At 40.4% G+C, this 26,905-nt stretch overlaps 1 protein-coding gene across 1 annotated transcript in view; it reads left to right on the forward strand.

Annotated features, from left to right (window-relative positions):
• The first annotated feature begins 23,329 nt into the window (after positions 1 to 23,329).
• The window catches only part of Sorbs2 (sorbin and SH3 domain containing 2), a 315,195-nt gene continuing 311,619 nt past the window's right edge, over positions 23,330 to 26,905 (forward strand). Inside the window, exon 1 of the mRNA XM_036166700.1 lies at positions 23,330 to 23,575. The gene's annotated coding sequence lies outside the window, so the exon portion shown is untranslated. The remainder of the gene's footprint in view (positions 23,576 to 26,905) is intronic.

Genomic DNA, 26,905 nt, shown 5'->3' on the forward strand with positions numbered 1-26,905 from the left:
CTACCCTACAAGACTCCCAAAAGTTGCTTGCATCCTTCTCCCGGTTCTCAGGTAATATTATATCCTTCTGAGGTCTTTGATGTGGTTGAAGTCTAGAATGTTAAAATTTCTTCAATTATGATAAAAGATAAGTTAGATATAAAACCTTCAACTCACAAATATAAGATAGGATATCTTCTTTAATATTGTAACTGTAATTCTTGCTTGATAATTGTTTTGTTATATGTAATTTTACTATGTAAAAGTTTAAAACTTCCTTTAAAAAAAAAAAGAAAAGGGGAAGTGCTGTGGATATTGCTCTGTCTAAATAAAATGCTGTTTGGCCAGTGGCCAGGCAGGAAGTATAGGCGGGACAAGAGAAAAGAGAATTCTGGGAGGTGGAAGGCTGGGGCAGAGAGATACGCACAGCTACCGCCATGACAAGGAAGATGTAAGGTACTGGTAAGCCACAAGCCACGTGGCAACTTATAGACTAACAGAAATGGGTTAATTTAAGATAGAAGAAGTAGATAACAAGAAGCCTGCCACAGCCATACTGTTCATAAGTAATATAAGCATCTGAGTGATTATGTTATATGTGGGTTGTGGGACCGCGGGGGCTTGGTGGCACCTGGAGAGAAGATCTCCAGCTACAAAAGAGGACAGCAGAAGGCCTGGAGCCTGCCTGTGGGTTACTCACAGACTAGTGCCTTGTCTCAAATGCATAGAGATCTCCTTTGAAGGAACATGCACAGGTTACACAAATTCTTTTCTTTCACTATGATTATCGTATTCCAGTGCCAGAACACAAGCATCAAATTGTTCACTCTTAAACCCTTTCTCTTCAGACTCACACAGTGTATGCCACTCATAGTTCACTCTGCTCAGTGTTTGGATATTGTGTGCTACTTCCTTAGGGAAGGCTGTCCTAAACATGATTTCTACTCTGTCCCTCCTTCCCTTCCTTCCTGCCTGCCTCCCTCCCTCCGTCTTTCTTTCTTTCTTTCTTTCTTTCTTTCTTTCTTTCTTTCTTTCTTTCTTTCTTTCTTTCTTTCTTCCTTTCTTTCCTAGACAAGATTTCCTCATGTATCCCAGGCTAGCCTTGAACTCTCAATCTTCCTGCCTCAACTTCTTGAGTACTGGGATTATAAGGTGTGAGTCACCATGCCTGCATCAGAGCTGCAGAGATCCCTTTTTATTTATCTATTACAATAATATTAAAAAAGTGTCACCGGGTGGTGGTGGTGCACACCTTTAATCCCAGCACTTGGGAGGCAGAGCCAGGTGGATCTCTGTGAGTTCAAGACCAGCCTGGGCTACCAAGTGAGTGCCAGGAAAAAGGCGCAAAGCTACAGAGAAACCCTGTCTCGAAACCGCCCCCCCAAAAAAGTGTCATCTTCATGTACATATAGTAGCTCAAAGTAAGTAAATGCCTTAAGAAATATCACATAGCTAAAATGAAGGATATCCTAAATTACATTAAAGATTCCTGAATTAAAATAGTGGGAGACATTGAAAGAGGATTGGGAAGAACATGTTTTTGCACCTTCTTTCTCTTTATACTCACTCTAGTACCATCCAGGATAACATCAGATCTTTTTAAAAATTCATTTGTATGCATTTCCTTGTTTATGTGTATGTGTGTGCCTATACATGTGTGTGCCATCTATATGCAAGTGTCTCCAGAGGCCAGAAAAACATGTAGGATCCTTGGAGCTGGATGTGGGCTGCCTGATATGGGTGCTGGGAACTTAACTCAGGCCTTCTTCTGCAAAAGCAGTATGCATTCCTAACCCCTGAGCCATCTCTCCATCCCCAGTATCAGACCATTTGTGGGATTATCCCCAACAGTCTCTCTATTTGTGAGCAAAGCAGAATATCTGCAGGTTATCAGGAGGACAAAAGTGTCTGCTGGTACAGCGGCTCTGACAGGTAAATTCAGAAACAAACAAGCAATAACCCCTCGGGGCTTCTATTTCTTCACTGTAAAATAATTCATAATGTAGGGACCAGGGAGATGTTCTAGTTTGAAGAGTACTTGCTTTGCAGCCGTGAGTTCAGTCCCCAGCAGCAGTGTGAAAAGCCAGTGCGGTGGTGCAGACCTGTAATTCCAGTGCTGGGGAGGTGGGGACAGAAAGATCCGTGGGGCTCAGTGACTGTTAAGTCTTCCCTAGTCAGTGAGCTCCAGATTTAGTGAGAAAGTTTTCAAAACTAAGATGGAGAGCAATGGAGGAAGATACCTGACATCAACCTCTGGCCTACACACACACACACACACACACACACACACACACACACACACACACCACACACTACACACTCACACACATACACACACATCACACACACATACATCCACATACCCCCACCACACATCACACACACCACACACCACACACACCACACACACACACACCACTCCACACACACACACCACACCACACACACACACACACCACACACCATTTTTCTTTATCCAAGTTTTGTTTTCAAGAGCAATGGCAATTACATAATTATGATTGGCTTATTTTTTTTTAGTTATTGTCATTTAATTTATCCATTTCTCAAATATTTACTAAATACTTATTGCATCCCAGGCTCTAAATGAATCTTAGATACAGAGGTGAACAAAGAGACCTGAAACTTGACAGTCTTCAGAAAGAAATTATACAGCAGTGTTCTTTGCTTGTATTGAATGACTGGTTTTAAAGTGTGTCAAAAAAAAAATAGAGATTTTTAGTTTAAAAGTCAACAGTACACCTTGCAATTGATTTGTTTAGTTTCAGTTAGTGCTGGAGGAAATAGTGTTCCTCTTGGTGTCATGAACACACTCTTTCCTTCCCTTAGCATTAGACTTGACTTCATCCCACCACCTAAAGAACCCTTAGAGAGTGTCCTACCTGGAAAAGAAAAAGCACTTGATTTCTTTTTCCAGGAGTGCTGAGCTGTGGAGAGAGAGAGAGAGAGAGAGAGGGAGGGAGGGAGGGAGGGAGGGAATATGAATGAATCAGGAGAGCGACGCGCGACTCGCTGGTCCAGCTGAAAGCCATTCGTGATGATTTACATTCTGCTCTTTTCTATTTCTGCTGTTGCTTCAAGAGCCATGAGTGTTTTCTGCTGATAAAACTAGTGAAATTGGAGCAAAAGAAATGCTCCTACCTACATCTCAGAATCCTATAACCAGTCTGGTTCCCACAGCTGGGAAAGTATTGATAAATAATAGAAGCGTCACAGCCTTTAATTGAATCCCATCTCTGAAATATACTTTTCATTTTCTTCAGGATTGAGGACCAGATGGCTCTTAGAAACCATTTCCAGTAAAATCAGCGATTACTTGGTACTCATTCTTTAGCCTTGATCATCTTCCAAGCAGGATGAGATTTTGGTTGCCACGGGCATGAGCTGCTTATTTTGTTTGAAATTAAGGGACTAAATCTTTTTCATGTTTCCATCATGTTAATTCTGATGCATCAAACATCACTTAGTTTGCAGCTAAGGGAACAAAACACATAGAGGAAAAAAAACATCAGGAAAATGCTTTTAGGATTTGCCCATGCCTGAGATTACTGTGGTACTAGTTTGCAAATGTTTTCTATTGGAGACATAACCACATGGAGTGGACAGAAAGCCCAATTCAAAGGGACTTGAAAAATGCCCATTAGCCTAACTTCATCCTGACATGTCAGGAAATGAAGACAACTCTGAGTTTCAAGAATTATTTCATTAGCTTAAATCTGGTGAATCATGTTGGGAAACTGTTACTTCAAAAGGGCTGGATTCTCATGTGTAGACCAGAGGACCATCTGTCCTGGGCCGTGATGTTACTGCCTCACTTGGAGATGGCATGGTTGGGGAAATACAAGCTGTGATACAGGGGTACTTAGAATTGTATTAGCTTTTTGTCAGTACTGATACTCAAAGAGAAAGTGCCCTTATCTCTTGACACTTAAAAATCAAAAGTGGAAGCACTTCAAGGACCTCAGGTTTGGGGTAAAATCTCAGTATCATTTCCCTACTAGCTTGAAGTCTTTCCTTTATAGAATGATCTCCTTAGCTCTTATTAAAGGGCTGGTTTCAAACATATTGAACATCTGTATTATAGAACTTTCTGTTGAATTCTAGAAATTCAGAAACTTCACTGCTTTATTTCTGCTCAATTTTCCATTATGTGATTCTTCAGTTAAATATGCAAATACTTTTTTGCCATATTTTAAAGGATTTCATATTTTAGAGGCATTTTCCATAGTATCCAACCTATAATATTTTGGAAAACAGAACTTCATATTTCAATAATATATCTTTATTATAACTATCAGAGGTCACAACTAACTCTAATCCCTTACATCCATGACTATATACCATTTACAAATATTATTTGAATATTCCTTAAAGGAATTTGACCTTAGACCCCTGGCATCATTGGGAACATAATACATTTATGTCTTATTTTAATGTAATCTGGATTTCCTCATTCTCACTCTGTAGTTTTGTGGTAGCTTGAATAAGAATGGCCCCCATAGGCTCATATATTCGAATTCTTCATTACCTGGGAGTGCCCCTATTTGAGAAGGATTAGGAGGTGTGGCTTTGTTGGAAGAAGTGTGTCATTTGGGGGTGGACTTTGAGGTTTCAAAAAGCCCACACTAAGCCCAGGGTCATCTTCCTCTCTGCCTGTGGACCAGGATGTAGGTCTCAGTTACTGCTCTAGTGCCATCCTGAATGCCGACATACTCCCCACCATGATGATAATGGACTTTACTCTTTCCTTACAGAACTTTACAGCGAAACTGAATGTTAGAGTAATGAGTCATTGCTAAGAGCAAAATGGGTGATCGACGTATTACATTTTAAAAGACTACTTCTAGACACAGGTTCACAGATAAAAAAAAATAATCAGATGGTATTGCTGGATCCTAATGAGTCCCTTGGGGGAGGGGTGAGAAGGCAAGGCATCACTAGCATAGACATGGTGAGTCAGTTGAAGGCAAACAACAAACTCCTTCATTTAGTAATGAGGAAGGCATTATATACCCTCCTCCCAGCACCCAGTCTGTGTCCCAATCTGGTGGTATTGCATGGTCATCCCTCATTGGCTAGGCTCAATCAGGAACTCTGAAAGCGCCTGTTGCTAGGCCCCCAGGCAGACTCCAGGTTGGCTCATAAGGAAGTACATTATGCGCATGCTTTGGCAACTGGTTTGAGCCAATTTCCTCAACTCTATGGGCCTGTCCTACTGCAAGATGGTAGACTAAAAGTTTTTGAGATTTAACCGCTTAATGGTACAAACCTCGGCTGACCTTGGGCTTTTGTCTTGAGCTCTTGAGTGGTTACTCTTACCTCTGATCATCCTGTGTAAGTACTATTTTAGGTGCATTTAGCATTTTAATTAGCCATCTGTCCCACTCATCAGTTCAGAGATATCACTCAGCTCTCTTTCCACATTTCTTTTTTTAATGAAGAAGTGTGATATTTAACAAGTTTTTTTCCATCAGTAAGTAAACTGTCTTTCCTCCCTTGTTAGACTTTGAATTTTTAGTTTAATTTCCTGCAGTTTCAACATGAGTTAAGCATGGACACATTCATCTTGTTCAGCATGAACTCACTGTCCCTCTCTAGTCTGAATAATCATGTTGTTACTCCTGGAAAACCCCCAACTAACTACAAATTACTACAATTTATTCATACTAGGACCCCACACTGGCTAGAAGTTTTCAGTGGAATGAGAGGCGTTTTATATATGATTGATGGCCATTCTCATGAATCTGATTTCCCAGAACTCTGTTTAGATACAAATTGGACATCCCCATTCATCCACATTGTGTTTTAACTTCTCTGAACATTTCCATTTCAACCTTTCCTGCCTTTATCTCAAAAGCCCTCCTCACATCTGTTATCATAGACACTTCAAATGTCCCACCCTATCCCACCCCCACCCCAAAGCAGTACACCCATCCTCTGCTGTATCCTGACAGTTCCCTGAACTCCTCTCTAGTGGATTGTCCTTGAGTGACAGGAAACACTTGGTCAGGAAACACAGGTTAAGCCTGTCCTCTTACATGACCTAGCTGAAAATGACTGGCTAATGAGGTGGTAAAATCTCTCAGCTTGTTTGCCTCAAGGAAGGACAATTCTGTGATGCCGTTCAAGATGACAAGGCCCCTTGAGGACTGAGGCTCAACTCGACATCTTTGTCTTGCTTGTTAGTTTCTCTGATTTCTCTCAAGTAGTTTGGCTCAGCACTCTGTCCCAGCGCCCCAGCCAGGCAGCATTGCTGCTGGAGACAAGTGCTGTGGCCTTTTGTGACATCTCTTCCTGTGTGTGTAACCACCTGTTTAACGTGATTTTATTTTTTTATATACTGATATGATATATTTCTTTTTATTCTTCAAGTTCTATTGGTTACTTCTAAGAGCTTTATGAATTTTTCACACATGATGTACTCCCAATATATTTTTTCTGTTATGCCTTTAGTAATTGTAAACATTTACGATTTATTTCAGCTATTTAAAAAATATGCTCAGTTCTTGGTATTAATTATCCTTTAGGTTGTCACTTCTTGCTTTTCCTGATAAATTTCTTCCCTCGAGTTCTCTGTAGTTTTTTGACTTTGGGTGGGTGGGTGGGTGATTAGGTGTGAATGTGGGTAGGTGTGAGTGGTTGTGGTTATGTTTATTGTTGTGTTCTCTTGCTGTGATGAGACACCATGACCAAGGAAACTCTCATAAAAGAAAAGGTTTAATTGGAGGCTTGCTTACAGTTTCAGAAGTTTAACCCATTATCATCACAGCAGGGAGAATGGCAACATGCAGGCAGGCTCTGGAGCAGTAGCTGAGAGCTGTAGCCTGATCCATAGGCAGAGGGAGAGAGAGAGAGTGACTGGGCCTGGCTTGGGTTTTTCAAACCTCAAAACCCACCCTCTAGGACATCCCTCCTCTAACAAGGCCACACTTCCTAGTCCTTCTTAAGTAGTGCTAATCCCTGATGACTAAGCATTCAAATACATGAGGCTATGGAGGCCATTCTTATTCAAACCACCACAGTGGCCTCATTTTTGTTGGTGTTTATTTTTCTCTGTGTGAATATAATGTGTGTCTCAGTGTATCTTCTTGCACAGTGCTCTCTGGATTACTTTACCGAGACCCTCAAACTTTCAGTGGTCTTAAGCATGACTTGTATGTTAATTTCTCACATCTCATCAAGTATAAAATGTCATTTCAATTTGCAAAACATACTTGTACCTAACCTGTGTTTATTGTGGGTAACTTGGATGTCAACCAAAATGCCAGTGAGAGTAAAAAACTTCCTGGTGTGGTCGGTGCATAAATTGACCCCATATGACCACTCCATGGTATGGTTAAAGAGAAGGTTTGTACTATAGATATGAGAGACAGAACAGCCAGAGGCATCTAGAGGAGTCCAGAGCAGAGAGAGAAAGTAGTAGACTGAACATAGACAGCAGAGTAGTCACGGCCTTGAGAAAGGCATGAGCAGAGCAGAAAGAGATAGAGAGGGGGGTAGAAATGGAGGGAGGGAGGGAGAGAGGGTGTCCAAAATAGTAGGGTTATAAGTAGAATGAGTAGTTGGGGGAGGTGAGCTGGCGTGTTCAGAGTAGGAGAGGAAGTGAGAAGGGCTAGGATGCTCACATGGGCTTTGAAATGTGTAACAGGTACTTGTGATACTGAGGGACCCTGGACACCAGCATGTGCTTTGGTTTGCTAACAGTCACCATATGCAGCCATTGTCCTTTCGCAATTTGGGGAAATGGAATTTCCTTGGGACATGGCAGTGGATAAGCACCGGGGATGGTTTGAGTGCTCACGTATTTGAATGTTTGGTTCCCAGATTGTGGACTGCTTAGGAAGGATTAGGAGGTGTGGTTTTGGAGGAGGTGTGTCCTGGAAGCAATAGAACAGGAGCTAAGGCAGAAATTGGTACAGGGATGGCGTCTTGCTGTAGTAGGTCTGACCACGCTGTTTGTGGGAGAAATATGGAAGACTTTTGGACTAGCAGAGCAGTTGAATGCTTTAACCCGGCCTTAGTGAATCATCCCAGGAGGAAGCTAGAAGAAGAGTAATGCAGAGAACAATGGGGACTGTGGAGAGCCAGTTCAGGGGGACTCAGAGGGGGGATAATACTAGAGACTCTCATTACTGTACTTTGGTAAAGAATGTGGCTGCTTTCTGCTCTTGTCCAGAAAAAAATAACCTGCCAGAAGCTGGATTGAGTTGGAGAGTTTTGGACTGTTGTCCTTGGCAGAAGAGTTTTCAAGACAACCCAGTATTGACTGTGTCATGTGGTTATTAGTGATGACTCCACAGACCTAAAATGATAGATGAACAAGTAAGGGAAAAAGAATGACAAAAATGTACAGTTTTAGGAGAGAGAGAGCACCGGAGATTGTAATGTGGGAGCCAAGTCCTGCTCTGTTTAAAGCAAGGCCTGATGCTAAATGGAGTAAAGAGAGAGGTGACCTCAGGGGAGGACCCCACCCCACTAAACGTCCAGCTTGAGAAAAGCAAAGTTTCTTCAACAAAGAAAGCTGTCGACAAGTCGGAGCTTGTGCCAATGCACAGGGGTAGGTTCCAGCCCCAGCAGGAACTCGGTAGCAGCTTTTCATTCCATCCTGGCAGAGATGACAGCTCTTCAGTGTTGTTTTCATATAAAAATTTATCTTTACATTTTATATATTGCCAAGGGGGTATGATTTCTTCACATACTAGCATTAAATCTGGTATCCTTTGTTGTTTGAACACTGGGTTTTCCTTTTTTCATTATTGTGGAACTGTCTCTAACTTTCTTTCCTGTTCAGTTATACGTCTAAGGAAATTATTTTATCTTTTACCCCAAATCAGTGTCTATGCTTACTCATCTTTCCCTGGAACAGCAGGTTTTCTCTACAGCACCCCCAGGTTCATACCTCACGTCTAAAGCAAGTGTCTGGGAAAGATGCAGAAGGAACGTGTCAAATCCAGCCTTTGACATCTTGTTATTTACACCTGCAATCTAGAGGATTCTGAATTGCCTGTCACAATATCTTTGCATGAAAATCCTCTCAGTCCTTCAATACCCTAAAAATGAAACTTATGGATACAAAAGTATTTGCAAAAGACTGGGAACCCTAATTACAAGAGTATCTGGCACATTTGTTGTATTTGAAGGAAGAGTTGAAGCAAGAAAGATCTCGGGATATGTGCTGATAATACTCTATACTCTTCGATCAAATTATATCTCTTTCAATGTCTTTCTATCAGCTTCGTTTTAATGCAGACAGAGGAAAGAGCATTCAGCATCTGAATATTCAATGAGATGATGAATTAGTTCCAACATGGTGCTATAAGGAGTGGGAACCCATGTCAGAGGAAAATACATATCTAGATAAATGATTTTAAAAAAATCCATGAGACATTGTCCAATATAGATCTTTATACTGAATTTGTGGAAATCACAGCAGAGCATACTATTATACATCTATAACCCTAGGACATGGGAGGTTGAGGCAGGAGGTTTCCCTAAAGTTACACAGGCCAGCCTATCTCCACGCACCACCACAATGAATAAATAAATAAATGAGCAAACAAATAAACATGTTTTATTAAAATGATTAACAATGTAGATTCCTAGTGATAAAATAGCAAAAGCTGGCACAGAATTTGAAACCTAGCTGACCAAACTTTGTCCAGGTATACACTGATACCATATGCTTTTTTGGTAAGTTATATTCACACATAATCTACTAAAGAGAAGGGGGTGGATTTTTAACTGTATCAGCCAACTGTGGCATTCAGCTAGGAAAGCAACATAAGAAAGGCCATGGCTGACAAAGAGATTGATGCTCAATGACAATTTTGTCCGGTTCCCAACCTTTCAGCTCTTCCAGAATGGACCCACTATGGATTTTCTTCCTTTCTCTCTTGCTGCATATTAAAAGTCAGGAGCTCTCCCAACCTGCCCTCTGGGACTCAATGACTACGTCATCACTAGGTGACAACCCTTTAAAAGGTCCCCACCATCCTCTTGTTCTCTTTCTATCTTCTGGTCTTTCTGTCTCCATCTCTCTCTCATGCCCCTACTCTGAGACAGCCTTTCACCCCTCCACCCCCACAAACCTCTTACATGAGATCTGTTGCATGGTGGGATCTCTTTGTGGCACACCTTGGCCCCGACACACGAAGGCACCACCCCACCACTGAATCCTAACACTGTACAGCGCATGTTTTAGCCTCGCTTAAGCTTCTTGCAGCAAAAGCTTCTCTCTGTCCTCTTATCCTTGAACCAAAGTACTTATCCTTGAACCAAAGTATAAGGAAACAGAGGAGGCCTTGGGTAAAATCAATTCTGTTCAACTTCTTCTTTTAGTTCTCCATTTTCTTTTATTTCAGTTGGGACCAAGTATCAATAAAAGAGTTACAATCAAATGTGCCTCAAGGGGATGGAATTAATAGGAGGTTTGGGTGAAGGAGTACTTACACATATCAGGGGTTGAAGTAACACATTGAAACATGCTTTTTATCCTCTCCAGTTACTTATGCAGATATAAGTCATTTACTTCTTTGCTCATTGCTCAGAAGAGCCAATATGAATGGGTTGGCTAATAGAAAAGGGAATTTTTTTTTTTTAATCAAGGCTCTAGTATACTGGATACTTTCATGGGAATAAGCCCTAGAAATCTTCATTTTCCTGAAAATAAATGAATAAAGTAGGTCAAGGTGGTAAATTTAGCCCAATAAGGTTTAGCTGCTAAGACAATTTTAAGACAAATGGGTTTCAGCCCTGGTAACCAGACACCAGCCAAGTGCATTGTGTTTGAGATCTGCAGCTGAATATGGCTTTGAAGTGAGCAGACAAAAAGCAATGACAGATTGAAAAGCAGGACGCTACTGTAAACAGAATGAACACTAAGGGAGGCAGGGGCTGCCTTCTTGTGCCATTGGCAAGGTCTCAAAAGTCTACTTGGGATCTCTGCCTTTTGGAATTTGAACTGGCAGTTCATGTTTATACCTGAGAGCATCCTTTTCCTGAATAGTCTAAAATTGGCAACAAACATACAAATTGAATTAACCAGACAGTCTGTAATAATTATTTCACTTTTTTTTCCTTTTTCTTTTTTAATTTATTATATTTGTGTTTTAATTTTACACATCAGCCATGGGTTCCCCTATCCTCACCCCCCCGCCCCCGCCCCCACCTTCCCCCCAACCCCTCCCCTCCATTCCCATCTCCTCCAGGGCAAAGACTCCCCTGGAGATTCAGTTCAACCTGGTGGATTCAGTCCAGGCAGGTCCAGTCCCCTCCTTCCAGGCTGAGCAAAGTGTCCCTGTGTAAGCCCAAGGTTCCAAACAGCCAGCTCATGCACTAAGGACAGGTCCGGGTCCCACAGCCTGGATGCCTCCCAAACAGTTCAAGCTATACAAAGGTCTCGATTATCCAGAGGGCCTGATCCAGCTGGGGGCGCCACAGCTTTTGGTTCATTATTCATGTGTTTCCATTAGTTTGGCTATTTGTCCCTGTGCTTTTCCAATCTTGGTCTCAACATTTCACACTCTTACAGTCCCTCCTCTTTCTTGACAATCGGACACCTGGAGCTCCACCTGGGGCCGAGCCATGGTGGCACATGTCTTTAATCCCAGCAGAGCCAGGTGGATCTCTGTGAGTTCAAGGCCCAGGAAAGGCACAAAGCTACACAGAGAAACCCTGTCTCGAAAAACCAAAAAAGAAAAAAGTTAGTCACTTACTTTCTAAAAGAAAAGGTTTATTTATTTTTATTTTATGTGTATTTTATGTTTATGGGCATTCTGCCTACATCTATGTCTGTGCCACATGTGTGCCTGGTGCCTGCCGAGGTCGGAAGAGGCCCACATATTCCCTGGAACTGGAATTATGGACAGTTATGAATTGCTTTATGAGTGCTGGGGATCAACCAGGGTCCTCTGGAAGAGTAGCCAGGACCCCTAAGCACTATTCTCAGAGGAGCTGCCCTCTTCTGATATCTGGTGACAATGCTTGCACATGGTATATATACATGCAAGCCAAAAACTCATATACATGAATGAATAAAGTTTTAAAAAGATTGCTGACTAGGAAAAGGCTTACTGGTAAATAACAAGGACATACTATTGCCTCCTCCTGTAAGAGGCATTCTAAGTAGGCTTATCAGGCACCGGGATAGGAAAACATTGCTCAAGAAAAGTTGTCTGTTCTAGAGGCTTTAGAAATAGGATAGAACCTTCCTAAATGTAGACCAGCACAGAGATCTTTTTTACCTTTGTCCACTCCCACCCAATGAGCATGTGCATCCTGTGCTGTGTGGTAAACTCTGTCTGACTTTGACACTACAACCCGTGTGTCTCATCTGAGCTCTCAGAATGAAAATCAGAACTGGGAAACTAAAGGGATCCCAGCACAAGCTCCCAGTGACACACACATGGACTTAGATTATGTACAATTCTTCTACTGAGATGGGACAAAAAGGGGAAACCTAAGGGACATGAGAAAGAGAAGAGCCTTGTACTTCATAGTCTACTTAAAGTTTGGGATAGTTAGTTTTTTGTCAACTTGACACAAGCCTGATTCATCTGGGTGGAGGAACCTAAATTGAGAAAATAACTCCACCAGATTTCCCTCTAGGCAAGTCTGTGGGACATTTTCTTGATAAATGATTGTTGTGTGAGGGCCCAGGCCACTGTGGGCAGTGACACTCCCGGGTAGGAAGTCTTGCAGTTTCTAACAAAGCCAGCCAAGCAAGACATGGAAAGAAAGCCAGTAAGCAGTGTTCAGTGTTCCTTCATGGTCTCTCCTTCAGTTCCTGCCTCTAGTTTTTTGCCTTGAGTTCCTGTCCTTGACTTCCTTGTGTGATGGACCATGGCTGTAAGATGACAACTTACTTTTGGCCATGGCATTTATCACAGCAACAGAATACAAACTAGAACAAACTCTTTCACCAGCCAAAAGTCAGGCATTCTAGCACAAATTAAAACTCACCATGAAGTTTGCCTGCATAGAGACAATAGTCCTTTATGCACAGCTATTTCAATATGAACATTAAACTAGCACTGTTTAAGACATAAGGCCACCATGTATATGATCTTTGAGTTTAACCATAGTCTTTTCCTAATTGCAAACTCATAATTCTTAAAAAGTCTTACAAACTGTGTTATAAATGTTAATGATATAAAAATGTATCTCTACTCTCCTGTAGCCTAGTACAGTACGGGTTCCTTAACTCCTAAGACCTGTATTTTTATCTTATCAGCCTGGACTTCTAGTCAGTGTGCCTGTGTAGTGTACTCAGGAACGGCCCTATGACTTCATTTATAGGAGGGAAAAAGGATGGCACAGAAATCTTTTAAATACACACACACACACACACACACACACACACACACACACACAGCTATTCTAAAGGCCAACAAGAAAGTCCAACTACACTGAAACTTGATTCTGTCTTGCAAAAACTACACCTACATGTCTCTCTCTCTCTCTGCATACTGTCCTGTCGTGTGTCTCTTTGTTATTTGCCATCTTCTGTAAGGAGCTTCTCTGATGAGGACTGAGTGATGTGCTAATATATGGGTAGAACAATATGTCATTAGGAGTCATTTTATTGCTATGTTCCTTAAACAGAACAGTAGTAGTAGATTTTCCTTTAGGATCCATGGCCTACCTAGTCTCGAGTCCTTGGCCACTGTAACAGTGTCAGGTATAGGTTCTATCTCATGGAATGGGCCTAAAAAAAAAAATCTAATAAAATCTGCCATTGTTGCACCAGTAAATCTTTCAGACAGAGTCTGTAGCTGGGTGATATTGATGATTGCTCATCTGGTAACATGAAAAGTTCCTTCCAGTACCATGAATGCTAGTCAGCATTGGTGAAGTCTCTACTTGGGCATGAGGTGTCTCCTTATCAAACTCCTCCCCTACAAACCTCAGGGATCAGTGCAGAAGAGGAGGTGGGAAGACTGTAAGAGCCAGAAGTGTTGGTTGACTCCAAGGAAACAGCATCTTCCAGACACAACAGGACTGACACACATATGAACTTACAGCGACTGTGTCAGCATGCACAAGACCTGCACGGGTACTAACCAATTAAAACCCCAGCACTGAGGAGGAAGAGACAGAAGTCCCACCCCTCACCAAGGAGATGTTTGCCATAGGTACCTGCTAGGAAAGGGAAAATCAGTTTTCTCCAATAAAGTGCCACTGAGTATGTCAACCACATTCCAAGACAGACCGCACACAAAATGGACTCTGGGTATGGGCATTTTTGTGCACTTTTTATTTTCTTCTGTTTCTCTTTGCTATCTTTGTTTTATTTTTCAATAGTTTGCTTGTTTTATTTTTAATTGTTTTGTTGTTGTTTTGAGAGAGAGAGCTAGAGAGAAAGAACATGAAGTTGAATGGGAAGAGAGGTAGGGAGGACCTGGGTAAGGGGAAAGAATATCACCAAAACCTATTATATGAAAAAAATTTTAAAGTAGTTAACTAAAAAGAATTCATATTCACCTGAGTGAGGGTCTCTAAGAGAACTTCTCAGCTTGCTACAGGTGGCAGCATAAAACTGAATCTCCCTTCCACTGCCACTAACACTATTATTACCCTCTCTTATCCCCCCTCTCCTTCTCTAGACTCCCCTCCTCTTCCTTGGTAGTGATCAACTTTTTTTTTAATCATTTTTCCCCCTCTAGACTCTACAGTATAGGAGAGAGAACATGTGGTCCTAATCATTCTGTGCTGTGGTTATCGCTCTGTGTAAATAAAGTTCTGATTGGCCAGTGGCCAGGCAGGAAGTATAGGTGGGACAAGAGAGAAGAGAATTCTGGGAAATAGAAGGCTGGGGAGAGACACCGCCAGCCGCCACCATGAAAAGCAACATGTAAAGACACCGGTAAGCCACAAGCCATGTGGCAAAGTATAGACTAGCAGAAATGGGTTATATTTAAGATAAAAAAGGTAGATAACAAGCAGCCTGCCACAGCCACACAGTTTGTAAACAATGTTAGTTTCTGTGTGCTTTCTTGGTTGGGTCTGAGCAACTGTGGGACTGGCGGGTAAGAGAGATTTGTCCTGACTGTGGGCCAGGCAGGAAAACTCTAACTACAAATGGCGCCCAACGTGGGGCAAGAGTTTCCACCTAAAACCTGAGATTAAGAGTCTCATTATTTTTTTCTTTTTTTTTTTTTTCAGAGTTAAACCACGAGGTCAGAGCAAGAGCGGAAAACCTTACCTTTCACTGCTTCTGTGGTTCTTCCTCTCCGCAAGAGACCTACTTCTGTGCGTCCTGTCTATTTAAAGACTGTGACTGTCCAGGCTGCCAACTGTCTCTGTCTATTCTTGCAAGACTCCTGAAAAATGTTTATATCCTCCCGGTTCTCAGGTAATATTATATCCTTCTGAGGCCTTTGATGTGGTTGAAGACTAGATAGTTATAATTTTGCTCAGTTATGATACAAGATAAGTTAGATATAAAACCTTAGACTCACCAATATAAGATAGGATATCTTCTTTAATATTGTAACTGTAATTCTTGCTTGATAATTGTTTTGTTATATGTAATTGTACTATGTAAAAGTTAAAACCTTCCTTAAAAAAAAAGAAAAGGGGAAGTGCTGTGGTTATCGCTCTGTGTAAATAAAGTTCTGATTGGCCAGTGGCCAAGCAGGAAGTATAGGCGGGACAAGAGAGAAGAGAATTCTGGGAAGTAGAAGGCTGGGGAGAGACACCACCAGCCGCCACCATGAAAAGCAACATGTAAAGACACCGGTAAGCCACAAGCCATGTGGCAAAGTATAGACTAGCAGAAATGGGTTATATTTAAGATAAAAAAGGTAGATAACAAGCAGCCTGCCACGGCCACACAGTTTGTAAACAATGTTAGTTTCTGTGTGCTTTCTTGGTTGGGTCTGAGCGACTGTGGGACTGGCAGGTAAGAGAGATTTGTCCTGATTGTGGGCCAGGCAGGAAAACTCCAACTACAATTCTGCATCTGATTTATTTCAGTAACTCTTATGAATTCCACTGACATGCATTTTCCTGTAAGTGACATAACTGTATTCTTCTTTATAGCCAACATTATACTCTATTGCATGTATGAACCAAGGTATCTTTATCCTGTCATGCATGAGCTGATGTTTAGGAAGATTATATAGCTTGGTAACCCTAGGTGGGCAGGTGTAATAGACTGATGTTGACTCCTTTGGGTGTATGCCGAGAAACGTTAGAGTGGGATTATATGATAATTCTATTTAAATTTTTTTTTAACCATAGAAGTCAAATTATCTTGAGAAAGTGAAAAGTAAATGATAAAATAATCAGATGTAGTGTTCTTTTATTGGCTTCTATATTTTGCTGTATTGAACAAAGTAGCCTATAAGAAAAGTCATTACATAGCAAACTGTCACACTATGTGAGATATTTAAAAAGGGACACATGGAGGAATCATAACCAGGATATAAAATTATGCTGATGTACTTCATAAAGATTCTGCCATACCTAATATAATTTCTTTTGATTCATTTATCATTTAAAGAATAATTGGATGGTTTACAGATGTTTTGTTTCATGTGTTGATAACGTTGACTTTCTAAATGTTTATATGAGCTACCTAAGGCTTACAGATTTGGTAAATGATGGAATAAACATGACAATTAAAGTTTCAGGAAGCCTAAATTATTCATGTCCATCACTTTCGTAAACAACAGCCCCGTGTTTCCACCTGTGAACTGCAATTCCACCTGTGAGCACTAAAAATACTCCGCATTTTCTAAGTTTGTGCAGCTTCTGCTGTGCTGAGGAAATGATGTGGTGCTTTGTCAGGCTAAATACAGTCTGGGGCCACATTGTGTTTTACCCAAAAAGGGACTTCATGTGTAATGGGAATCTCGTAAAATTAAAATACAGCAGATAAATTTCTATCACCGTAACTACAGTAAGTGTTGCCATCATGAGGTCATGGTGCACTTCAGTGCTCACACATTGATGGTGACAGTGTTGTAAACAAACCTGGTTCCTTGACAAATCATATAAAAGTACAATGCATGCCAGCAGATATGTCATGTAATTCTTGTTAGCGATGATAATAATAATAATAATAATAATAATAATAAATATCTGCAATGTTTAATTTTGATGGTCAGTTTTGATTTGATAAAAATGTCTAGGTTAGTGGAGCACCTTTCTGGGTGTTTCTGTAGTGGCATTTCCAATGATGATTAGATTGAAAGGGCTCCGACCAACTGAATGGATCAATCAATCCCTTCATAGATTTACAATAGGATGGCATTATTGGTAGGTGGTGAAAAGTAGGAAAGGAAGCCTGACTGAGGGAAATCAGTCACAGTAAGTTGTAGAACGAATCTTAAAAGGTTTTATTAATAAAAACAAACCCAGAGCCAGGTATTGGAGTAAACGCTGAAAGATCAGAGGAACAGAACATGCCACAGCTAATCTCACCTCACCAATTCCTCAGCTGATCCTGTTTCCTCAGACTGAAGCTTCTGTGTCCTCATCCAAATGGATCTCAGCTAAACTGCTGCTCAAAGCTAAAAGCTTAACAAAAAGGCTCTAGTTCCTGGTCCTCACGCCTTATACACCTTTCTGCTTCCTGCCATCACTTCCTGCGATTAAAGGTGTGAGTCACCATGTCTGGCTGTTTCCAGGGTGGCTTTGAACTCACAGAGCTCCAGATGAATCTCTGCTTCCTGAGGTGTACAGTATATCAACCACACCAAGTGTGTCCTTGGGGCTATATCTTGCTTTGGCTTACTCCTTTCAGATCTGCATCCTACCTGCCATGAGTTGAGCAATCCATCACACCCACCACCATCCCACCCATGTCCAAACGTAGTGAGACCTCTCAAACCATGCACATAACTCTTTCTTACCTTCAGTTATGTATATTAGGTATTTTGCCAAAGAAATAGCAAAACAATAAAGCCAACAACTGTGTGACCAACACACGTGCATATTTTGTTGTATTTCAAAGTATATTCTCAGCTACAAAAAAAATGTTGAATGGAATGCGGGTGTGGCCCAGTAAGAAAGCACCCACCTAGCCTGTGCAAAGCTCTGACTTGAACCTCCAATGCACTAGAAATGTTTCATTGTGAGTTATTTTCCTGTGTGAATCGGAAAGAGCTCCATACACCCGTGTTTCACGCTTCTCTTGACTAAAGCCCTTCCTCTTATGCTTGACTCAGTTTCATAGTTTGTTCATGAAAACACCTGAGTGGACAAAATTCATGGTTCATGTGGAGTAGAGACTACATCTGGTGATTAGCCTGGACACAAATGTTAATGACGGTGGGAAATCAGTGATGGCCATTGCTTGACAGGCACACCTCATCCGCCCCCCCCCCCCAATCCTCACAACAACAACTGTGAAACTCGAGGGCAACATGACAGAAGCAATGAAGGATCTACTTCACTGAAGCCAATGAGACCGGCAAATGTTTAAGAAAGGCCTCCCTCTTATATGCGGAGAAACATCTAGTGATATGGATTATAGACAGAGAAGTTTATCCCTCTCAGCACCCTAATGACCATAACCAATTTTTTAAAAAAACAAATATTAAAATGAAAGGCTGTATCCAACTATAATATTGCATTTTCTGCTAGGTCTGGGTAGTTTGAATAATTCAAGAATTACTATTCTTAACATAATGTGAGGAGTGAGTCTCCAAGTCCTGATACTAAGACAGATGAAAACATTTTGGAAACTCTAGATAAGCAGATTGTGAAGGGGAATTATTTGCCTGTGGATAACAGCATCCTGTTCTGGAAATGGATGCCTGAAAAGGCTTTCATCTATAGAGGAAAGCTTATCAAGTCTTAATAAAGATAGAATAACATTCTTGCTTAGGGATCAATCTCTCAGGCTACTAATTGAAGCCTTTTGTGATGTCTATCATTGATAGACTTTGTGCCTTCAAACTCAATAATCACTGTACACTGCATTCATTACCTGTTTAACATAGGAGCTATAAGAAGTCAAAGATGACCTAGTTCCTCATCCCAGATGCTCTCTGAGTTACTATTCTGGAGAAATGGAGAAATGCTTTCAGGATTCTGCTCAATGCTGACAAGGCTCCAGCACATCCTTTCTTGATTGTGATGTCTATTCAAACATGGATATGATTTTTACCTATCCAAAATCCACCCTTGCTTTTTGTGACAGAGTATCTCTGTATACCTCTGGCTGTCCTACAGTTCACTATGTACACCAAACTGACCTTGAACTCACAGATATCTGCCTGACTCTGCCTCCCAAGTGCTGGGATTAAGGGCATGTTCCACCATGTCTGGCCAAAAACTCTTTCTTTGATCCAACCAATAAAAGAAGAAGTTACAGCAGCATTCCCACTACATGAGAAGGATCCTTACCTGGCTCTTGCTTCAACTTCAATAGTATGGTATTGAAGACATTCTGGAAGGATTGTAATACCTATGAGTACAGCTTCTGGCTTGGCTTGGGGGTGACATCACCAAGAATTACACTAAGGATGTCTAGATTCAGAAGCTCAGAAAGTTCATCCATGACTCCAGTGAATCACTAAGCATGAGGAGGTTGAAGAAACCAACAAGGCTGTGATGAGATATCATACTTCCAAATGTGGATGTGGAAAAGTATGAGACCAAGTAGCTTCTTGAAGGCAGAAGTTTCTGTTCTGCCAACAACTCCCAAATACCCAGCAGCCACTTCCCAAATAATTGACTCAGAGGTTTAATGTTACTGTAAATGCTCGGCCGGTAGCTCAGGCTTATTACTAGCTAGCTCTTACAGTAAATTAACCCACATTTCTTATCTATGCTTTGCCACATTGTTCATAGCTTGTTACCTCATTTTTCTACACATCTTGCTTCCTCAGTGGCTATCTGGAATCTCCTGACTCCACCCTCCTTCTTCATATCATTCTGTTTGGCTTTCCCACCTAACTTCATAACCAGCTACCAGCCTATCAGCTTTTTATTACAGCAAATTAGTTATTTTATTATTGACAAAAGACACAGCCAAAGTATTTATAATGTTCATGCTAGCTACAGTTGTGGACAGGGCACACCTTCTAAGAAACTCACAAGAAAGATCATCAAAATAAAAATTTAAGGGTATTTAATAACCCCCCAAATTACTCTATTTGAGCTGAGATATTTTAGATGGGTATAGAATTTTAATTAGCCAGTAATTTCTCTTGGGACTTTAAAGACATTTTCGCTTTGCCTTCAGCTTTTAGTCTTGCTATGAAGAAGATTGTTCTGTTTTAATTTTTGATCAGTCATATAGAATATATAGTATTCATTTTAAACATGATAAAATTTATGCCCCCAGATTTTCTGAAAGTCCCAAATTATGAGCCTTCACACCACCAATCACATGCATTCATATCACACTTCCATTCTAGAAACTCCAACTTACTTTGAGTTATTTTGCAATGATTTTCTTCCTCTTGATTGTCCATTTGTTTGTTTTTGCAGTCTCTCTTGATATCCTGTTACACTGGATCCTAAGACTATATTTCCAATTTTATATTTTATATTATAATTTTCCTTTTTTGACATTTTATTCAGCTTTTAAGATCATTTCTCCAACTTGATATTTAACTCCCACTGTTACCATGTTTCTTGTATTTCTTCTGACTGTTGATTGTTGTTGGTTGGTTGTTGTTACTGTTGTTGTTGTTTTGATGGTATCTCACTGTGTAGCCCAGACTGCCTTGAACGAAGGCAGTCTTTTCAACTTCAGCCTCCTGGGTGGTGTGGATTACAGACCAGCACCATTAGACCTAGCATTTGTTCTTACTTCATGCATACAATATAATCAGTCTTCAACTGGTGTGGTGAAGGAGGCTTATATAAATGATCATGCAAGCTGAAACCATGAAAAATAGTTGTAACAGGAAACATTTTTTTCGTATTACTAAAAATTCTTATGGTATCAATTACAAATGTACAGGGAAATAGAATTCTTAAACTAATATTTAGTTGGTATGCTGTACTTTAAAACATTGAAAAATATTATGATTTCTTTCTTGGCGCAGACTTGCTGCTCTTTCTTGATGTAACTTAGAATGTGTTTCTTTTCTATATTTTGGCAAATTACAGTACTAAGTTTGGGTCAGTTTCTAATCATTCATCTTTTGTGCTTTTAATTCTATGGAATGTTTCCAAGGGTCCTTTACTGTGCATCATTTTACCAGAATTGCATCCTCTGAGACATCTTTATATTTTTCATAACAGCCATTTCATCCATATGAAATATTTTTTAAACATCACATCTTTGTCTATAGAATGATAGAATCAAGAAGGTCAGGAAGTTTTGTATCAGAAATTTGAATAATAAATCTATCTCTGTCTTTTTGAAGTAACTTATTACTGTGTTATTAGGAATAGAAAACAGGCTAAGACTCCATGTAAAGGGAGAACTGCCTCTACATACCATTTCTCAAAGAACATCAGGGAAAGTATATGAAATATATATATATATATATATATATATATATATATATATATACAAATTGCTATTATTTCTTACTTTTATTTGGCTGTTTATTTGTGATTTCTTCCTTTCTCTGCTTTTATATTAGATGTTTGATCACCATATATATATATAAGTGAGACACTGAAAATTCATGCACAGAGCTTATTAAGGTGGAATTAAGTAGTGGATGTTCTAGACATAAAGCCTGCAAGTATTATCTTTTGGAGATAGACCTAGTGTTGCAGACCTATAATCCCAGCTACTCTGAAAGCTGAGAAAGGAAAGTTACAAGTTCAAGCCCAGTCTGTGCAATTTAGCAAGTATATCATGTTCTAAGAGTTAGTCTACAGTACAAAAAACAAAAACAAAAAAAAAGTCCTGTCTCTTGAAACAGTCATGCTCCACAGAAAAAAAAATTCTTCAAATCATCTTTTTGTAGAGTGAACATCCTGCTACCTGTCTCTTCGGTGCTGAACGGGGAAAGGAAGTCCTAGAAGTTGTATGCACATCCATTTCCCATTATCTACAATGTTTATTCAGTTTGGTACCTTTAGTCTCACCCATGTGTGTTCAGAGGCCTTCTATTTAAGATCTCTGCAGAGGATAAAGCTTCAGCATTCTACTTTAAAGGGCAGTCAAACCACCTGCTGTCCTTAAGATGTGTGCATGAGTGTGTGTCTTTCGTTTTTTTTGTTGTTGTTGTTGTTGTTTGGGAGACAGGTCTCACTATGTAGCCCAAGCTAACCTGGAACTTATTATGCAGCCAAATGCTGGCCTCAAATGTGATCCTCCAGCCTGCTTCTAGAAGGCTGGGATATTTGTGTTAATACACCTGAGCTCTGCCCACTAGCCCCATCTTCAACCCTTCTTTCACAGGTCAAGTGTGCCATCAATCAAAGGCTTATGGGTTGTGGAGGGGCAGGGCTGGTAGCTGTAAACTTCATTGCTTCTTGGTTGCTGGCTGAAGATTCAGTGCTCTCGAAATCCTGCCCATCTGTTTCCTACCTTTTCTAAATTTGGTTATTATTCTCTCTATTATTTTGTCCTTCTGCATAAAGATTTTCAAAGAAAAAACTTTGTGATCATTTTGGTGGGGTTTCGAGAAGGAGAAAATTTTAAATGTGTGTGATCAATTCACTATCTCCATTCTAAAGCCTTTCATCTGATGTGTGTGTGCATACATGCATATGCATACACACATATATATAAATAAATAATTTGAAGTTCTTGATCAGTCCAAACCTTACATGTGTAGCTGATAAAGATATACTTTTTGGTTCTTTTCTCACTTTTAGTACTTTCAGAAAGTAAAGATTTTTTTCTGTTATGTTTTTTCTAGACCCTTTAATAAAGGCTTTAGTTCTTGCTATTCATTCCTATGTTTTTTGTATCAATACTGTATAAAATAAATCATAAATATTGTAAAGACCTTTTGTGTAAGTGACTCATAACACTTTCTTGGGATGGCTTCTGTGGAGTTATCCACCTGCATCTCTTGGCATTCTTTTAATATCCTTCTTAATATTTGCTGTCATCCCCATCTGTTTGGATTTAAGGTTGATTATCCAGACAAGCTGCGCTGCGAAGAGCCGCCTGATCACTTCAGGGTGTGTGATGCAGGTGTAAGACTCGTGGCATTTCCAGGGAAGAAACACAAAACCGCTCCCGTTCAATTATATCCACCTCTCCTAGGTAGGTGGATTACCTAGAAAGCTGGAAAACTTAAGCATAGACACAACCATGGAGAAGTGTGTCACTGCTTCTTTAAAGCAGCTCGATTTAACCTGGCACGGATCCCCTAATGGGCAATTCTCTGACTCTATCCCTAGGGAAAATAGATTGAGCATAGCCAAAGGTTAAGGCAGAGGAGTGCAGAGAGACTAGGAAGCAGCCAATCAGATGAAGAGGGTCTAGAGATCCACCGCCTGCAGGCGAGCAGCACCAAGCCCAGCTGCTTAGTCTCCTTCAGTTGCGGATGAACATCGCACATATGTTGCAAAGGCTTCTCATGTTGGCTGTAGGCACCGAGCAGCCCCGTGTCTAAGAAGAGAGAGGTAGATGCCCAAGCAACTCATTCAGCACAGCAGCTCCCAAGACAACGCTCCTGTGCTGGAATGTTCTCACTTGAAGGTACCGATTCTTTTCCATTGAGCCCCTAGGATTTTTAAGAAGTGGACAGGCTGGTGCTGGGGAGGCTTTCTGCTTTCTAGCAATGCTTTGTTCCTTCTCTGGCTAATGCCTGCTTTAAAATGGTCAGCCTCTAGCTGAGCCGGGGCTAGGCAGAATAAAGGGACACTTGCCATTGCTTCAGCGGGCTGTGCTGTGCACAGACCCTTTATTAGGACAGCCCCTTTGTTAATGTTGCCATTGTTCTCAAGGTAAGCTGCTTAATAATGCTGCTTTCAGTCATCACATTCTGCTACATTCATAACTAAGAACGCACGAGGGGAAGGATGGGGGCTACGTGTCTTCAAGGTTGTTGTGGTTTCTGTAATTATCTACCAGCCTTAGAGACAAAAAGCTCCAAACTGCTGATCAAACAGAGAGAAAGAATTCCGCTGGTAATTGGATTCCTCTGTGATTAAGATACAAGGTTTGTTTAAAAAAAAAAAAAAAAAAAAAAAACTACTCAATCCTGCTTAATAATTAAAATACTTTAATTATTACCTGCTTCTGGCAGCTAGTGCATCATCTAAAAGTCATCAGCATACGAGGGGTCCTTATTTTAGTTGCCAAGGTAATGGGAAGGATAATTCAATATGCTCCAGAGTAACAAAAGAGCTCTGAGAAACATATGCATTAGGTGAGGCATGGGATTGCTTCACGGAGCATTTATTTCTAAGAGTGTCTTTTGTCTCATGTCCCACCAGTTATGTTAGCAAAAACAGATAGCACAGGGACTTCCATGGTGTCCCCTGTATTTAAACTCACACAATTATTTGTCCTATATATTACATGGTACTTAACTTATGCCTAAGATATTAAATTATTGATCATATGGAAGGTTTCACTGGCTAAGCTGTGTGTCATCCTCTGTGGGACATTTGAAGTCATGCATTGGTGGGTTTTGAATGGTGGCCTGAGAGAAAGAAGTAGATAGAATCTGTCTTTGCAGAGACTGGAAACCAACGCCAGGAATGCTATGCTGCTTTTGGTAGTTGCCCCCAAAAAACATGACACATGGACAATGTAATCTTTATAGCAAATTGCCAGGACTGACCTTTATGTGGAAGCAATGCAGATTATTTGTGCAGTTAATTTTTTAAAGGTTTTGCCTTTAGATGTTAAAGCATTGATAGAGTTTCTAAATTTCCAAATCCAGTGGTATTTTGTTACTTTTTATTCATTTAATTATTGTCTGTGGAACTAAGTTTATTTACCTCTGTAATATTATCAATTATGTTACTATGACAGGCTTTGGCATTTTGAGTTTCTCTATTCAAATATGAATGACTCTACTTATTGAGTATGACAGTCAAGTCAAACCAGTATTTAAAGCCAATATTTTCTTTAAATCATTGCTTAATAATCATAAACCATACAATATATTAATGATAAGAATGTAAAATTTAGACTCAATTTATAACATTCAAAAATCAGCTATAAAATAAATTAAGAGTATTTTTTCCTATGTGGGAAAAATATTATTTCTCACTATTTTCAAAGGACATTGGTTTTGAGAAAGTAAACAATTAACTGGATGACCACATGGAGTCCATTAAAAACTTTGATAAATGACAATGGACCTGGTATCTGGTAGCGCGTGAGATCACATAAGGACAGCGTGTTGTACTTGACTATAAGTAAAGTTGTATTTAAGATGGTGTAAGTCTGTTTCTGCTGATGGGAAAATGGAAAAGAAAAGCAGGAGGTAATCCTGGAGAAATAAAGTCAGTGTTGATGAAGCATTCAGGGTAGCAGGAAACAGTATAAAAGCCAAGGGCATGGTGTTTCCCAAGAGGCCCTAGAGGTGTGGAGCTAGAGGTCTGGTCTTGACACCAGAAAATCCCATTTCCAGTGCAAACTGGGGGTATCAGGCCTACTTGACTGACTGATTAGAATGATAAGAAACCCACATAATAATACCTTGTTCTCGTAAACACATTCAAGGCCTTATTATGAGGGTATGAGAGTAGGTTAACTGTCATTCACTGACACTGACAAAGTTCTTTCTTCGAGAACCCTCAAACTGCTCCTTCCTTGTTAGAGTTGGAGAGATGATCTTCCCCTGGAAAGAGTACCCTACTTGGTTATCCGATACCCAGCAGTCGGCTGTGAGATCATATACATACAGGCAACATTATATGGACTGAGTATGTATTTACATACTTGGGAGTCTACGCATCTGTGTAGATGTATAACAAAAGAGGCCATGAGTGTGAGAGGCCGAAGAGGAACGTAGGAGGGGTTAGAGGGAGGGAGGAAAGAGAAGGGAGCAAATGATCTAATTTCATTACAATTTCAAAAACTAAATTATTATAAAAGAACTCTCTTAGAAGAAGACTTATTCCAGTGGAAACCGTACAAAGGCCGGTAGCATCTTTCTATCTGTCCCCACTCTCCTCTAGTGTCTTGCATCTCTTATATAACACCAAACTTCTACCTTCTGAGAACATTATTTTCAGTTTGTCGCCCTGGGGGGCCTATTTAAATGCAAATCGCCTTGGGAAGAACACAGTAAGTTGTTCTTAACCTGGTTCTGTTCTGTAAAGACCTGAGAGCAGGTGCCTAGGAAGCAATGCTGTGTGGATGGCAAAGTCTTAAGAAGGAACGGTGGGAACACTAGGCACTAGAAAAGAAGAGCTAACTGAAGAGTCAAGAGTGGGAAACACATTTCATGATGCTGAGATAACAATTAATGCCTACAGAGGGACCTGCTTAACTCTCAGCATACTGTTGGGTGGAGGGTCCAAAATCCCAGGTAGGCAGCAGTGTTGGAGGGAAGAGGGACATACATGTGTTTTGTTTTGTTTTTCCCTCTTGGTGACCTATAAGGATGTTTACCATAAGCAGTTACTTTCATGATGTTTGTAGCAGGACCTGACCACTTGCTTGAGAGGGAATCACTCAAGGAAAAAGAACTTAACTTTAAGTGACATGGCAAAATTTTAGTTTGTTGTTGTTATACCAACTTTTGTCAAAGGGCATGTGAGGGGACACCGTGAAGAACAGCATCCATGAAAATTAACTCTGGTGCTGTGTAAGCTAGACTCCAATTACAACAGAGAGCAAAAAGGTCCCACAGCAAGGATGACCTTCAAGCTTGGATATCTCTCCACCTCTCCATTTTCAGGGTCACTCCTGTATGCCTCTTTGGTCATATCCAACTTCATACTAATTCTACTTATTCCCTCATCTTTGGGAGTAATCTGGTTTAGAGAAGACTTCATTCTGATTGGACAATAAATCTCTAATCCCACTGCAATGCAAAGGACTTTGAATGAAGGAACACCATGAAAA

The sequence above is a fragment of the Onychomys torridus genome, chromosome 17 (genome assembly GCF_903995425.1).
Source record: "Onychomys torridus chromosome 17, mOncTor1.1, whole genome shotgun sequence".
NCBI lineage: Eukaryota > Metazoa > Chordata > Mammalia > Rodentia > Cricetidae > Onychomys > Onychomys torridus.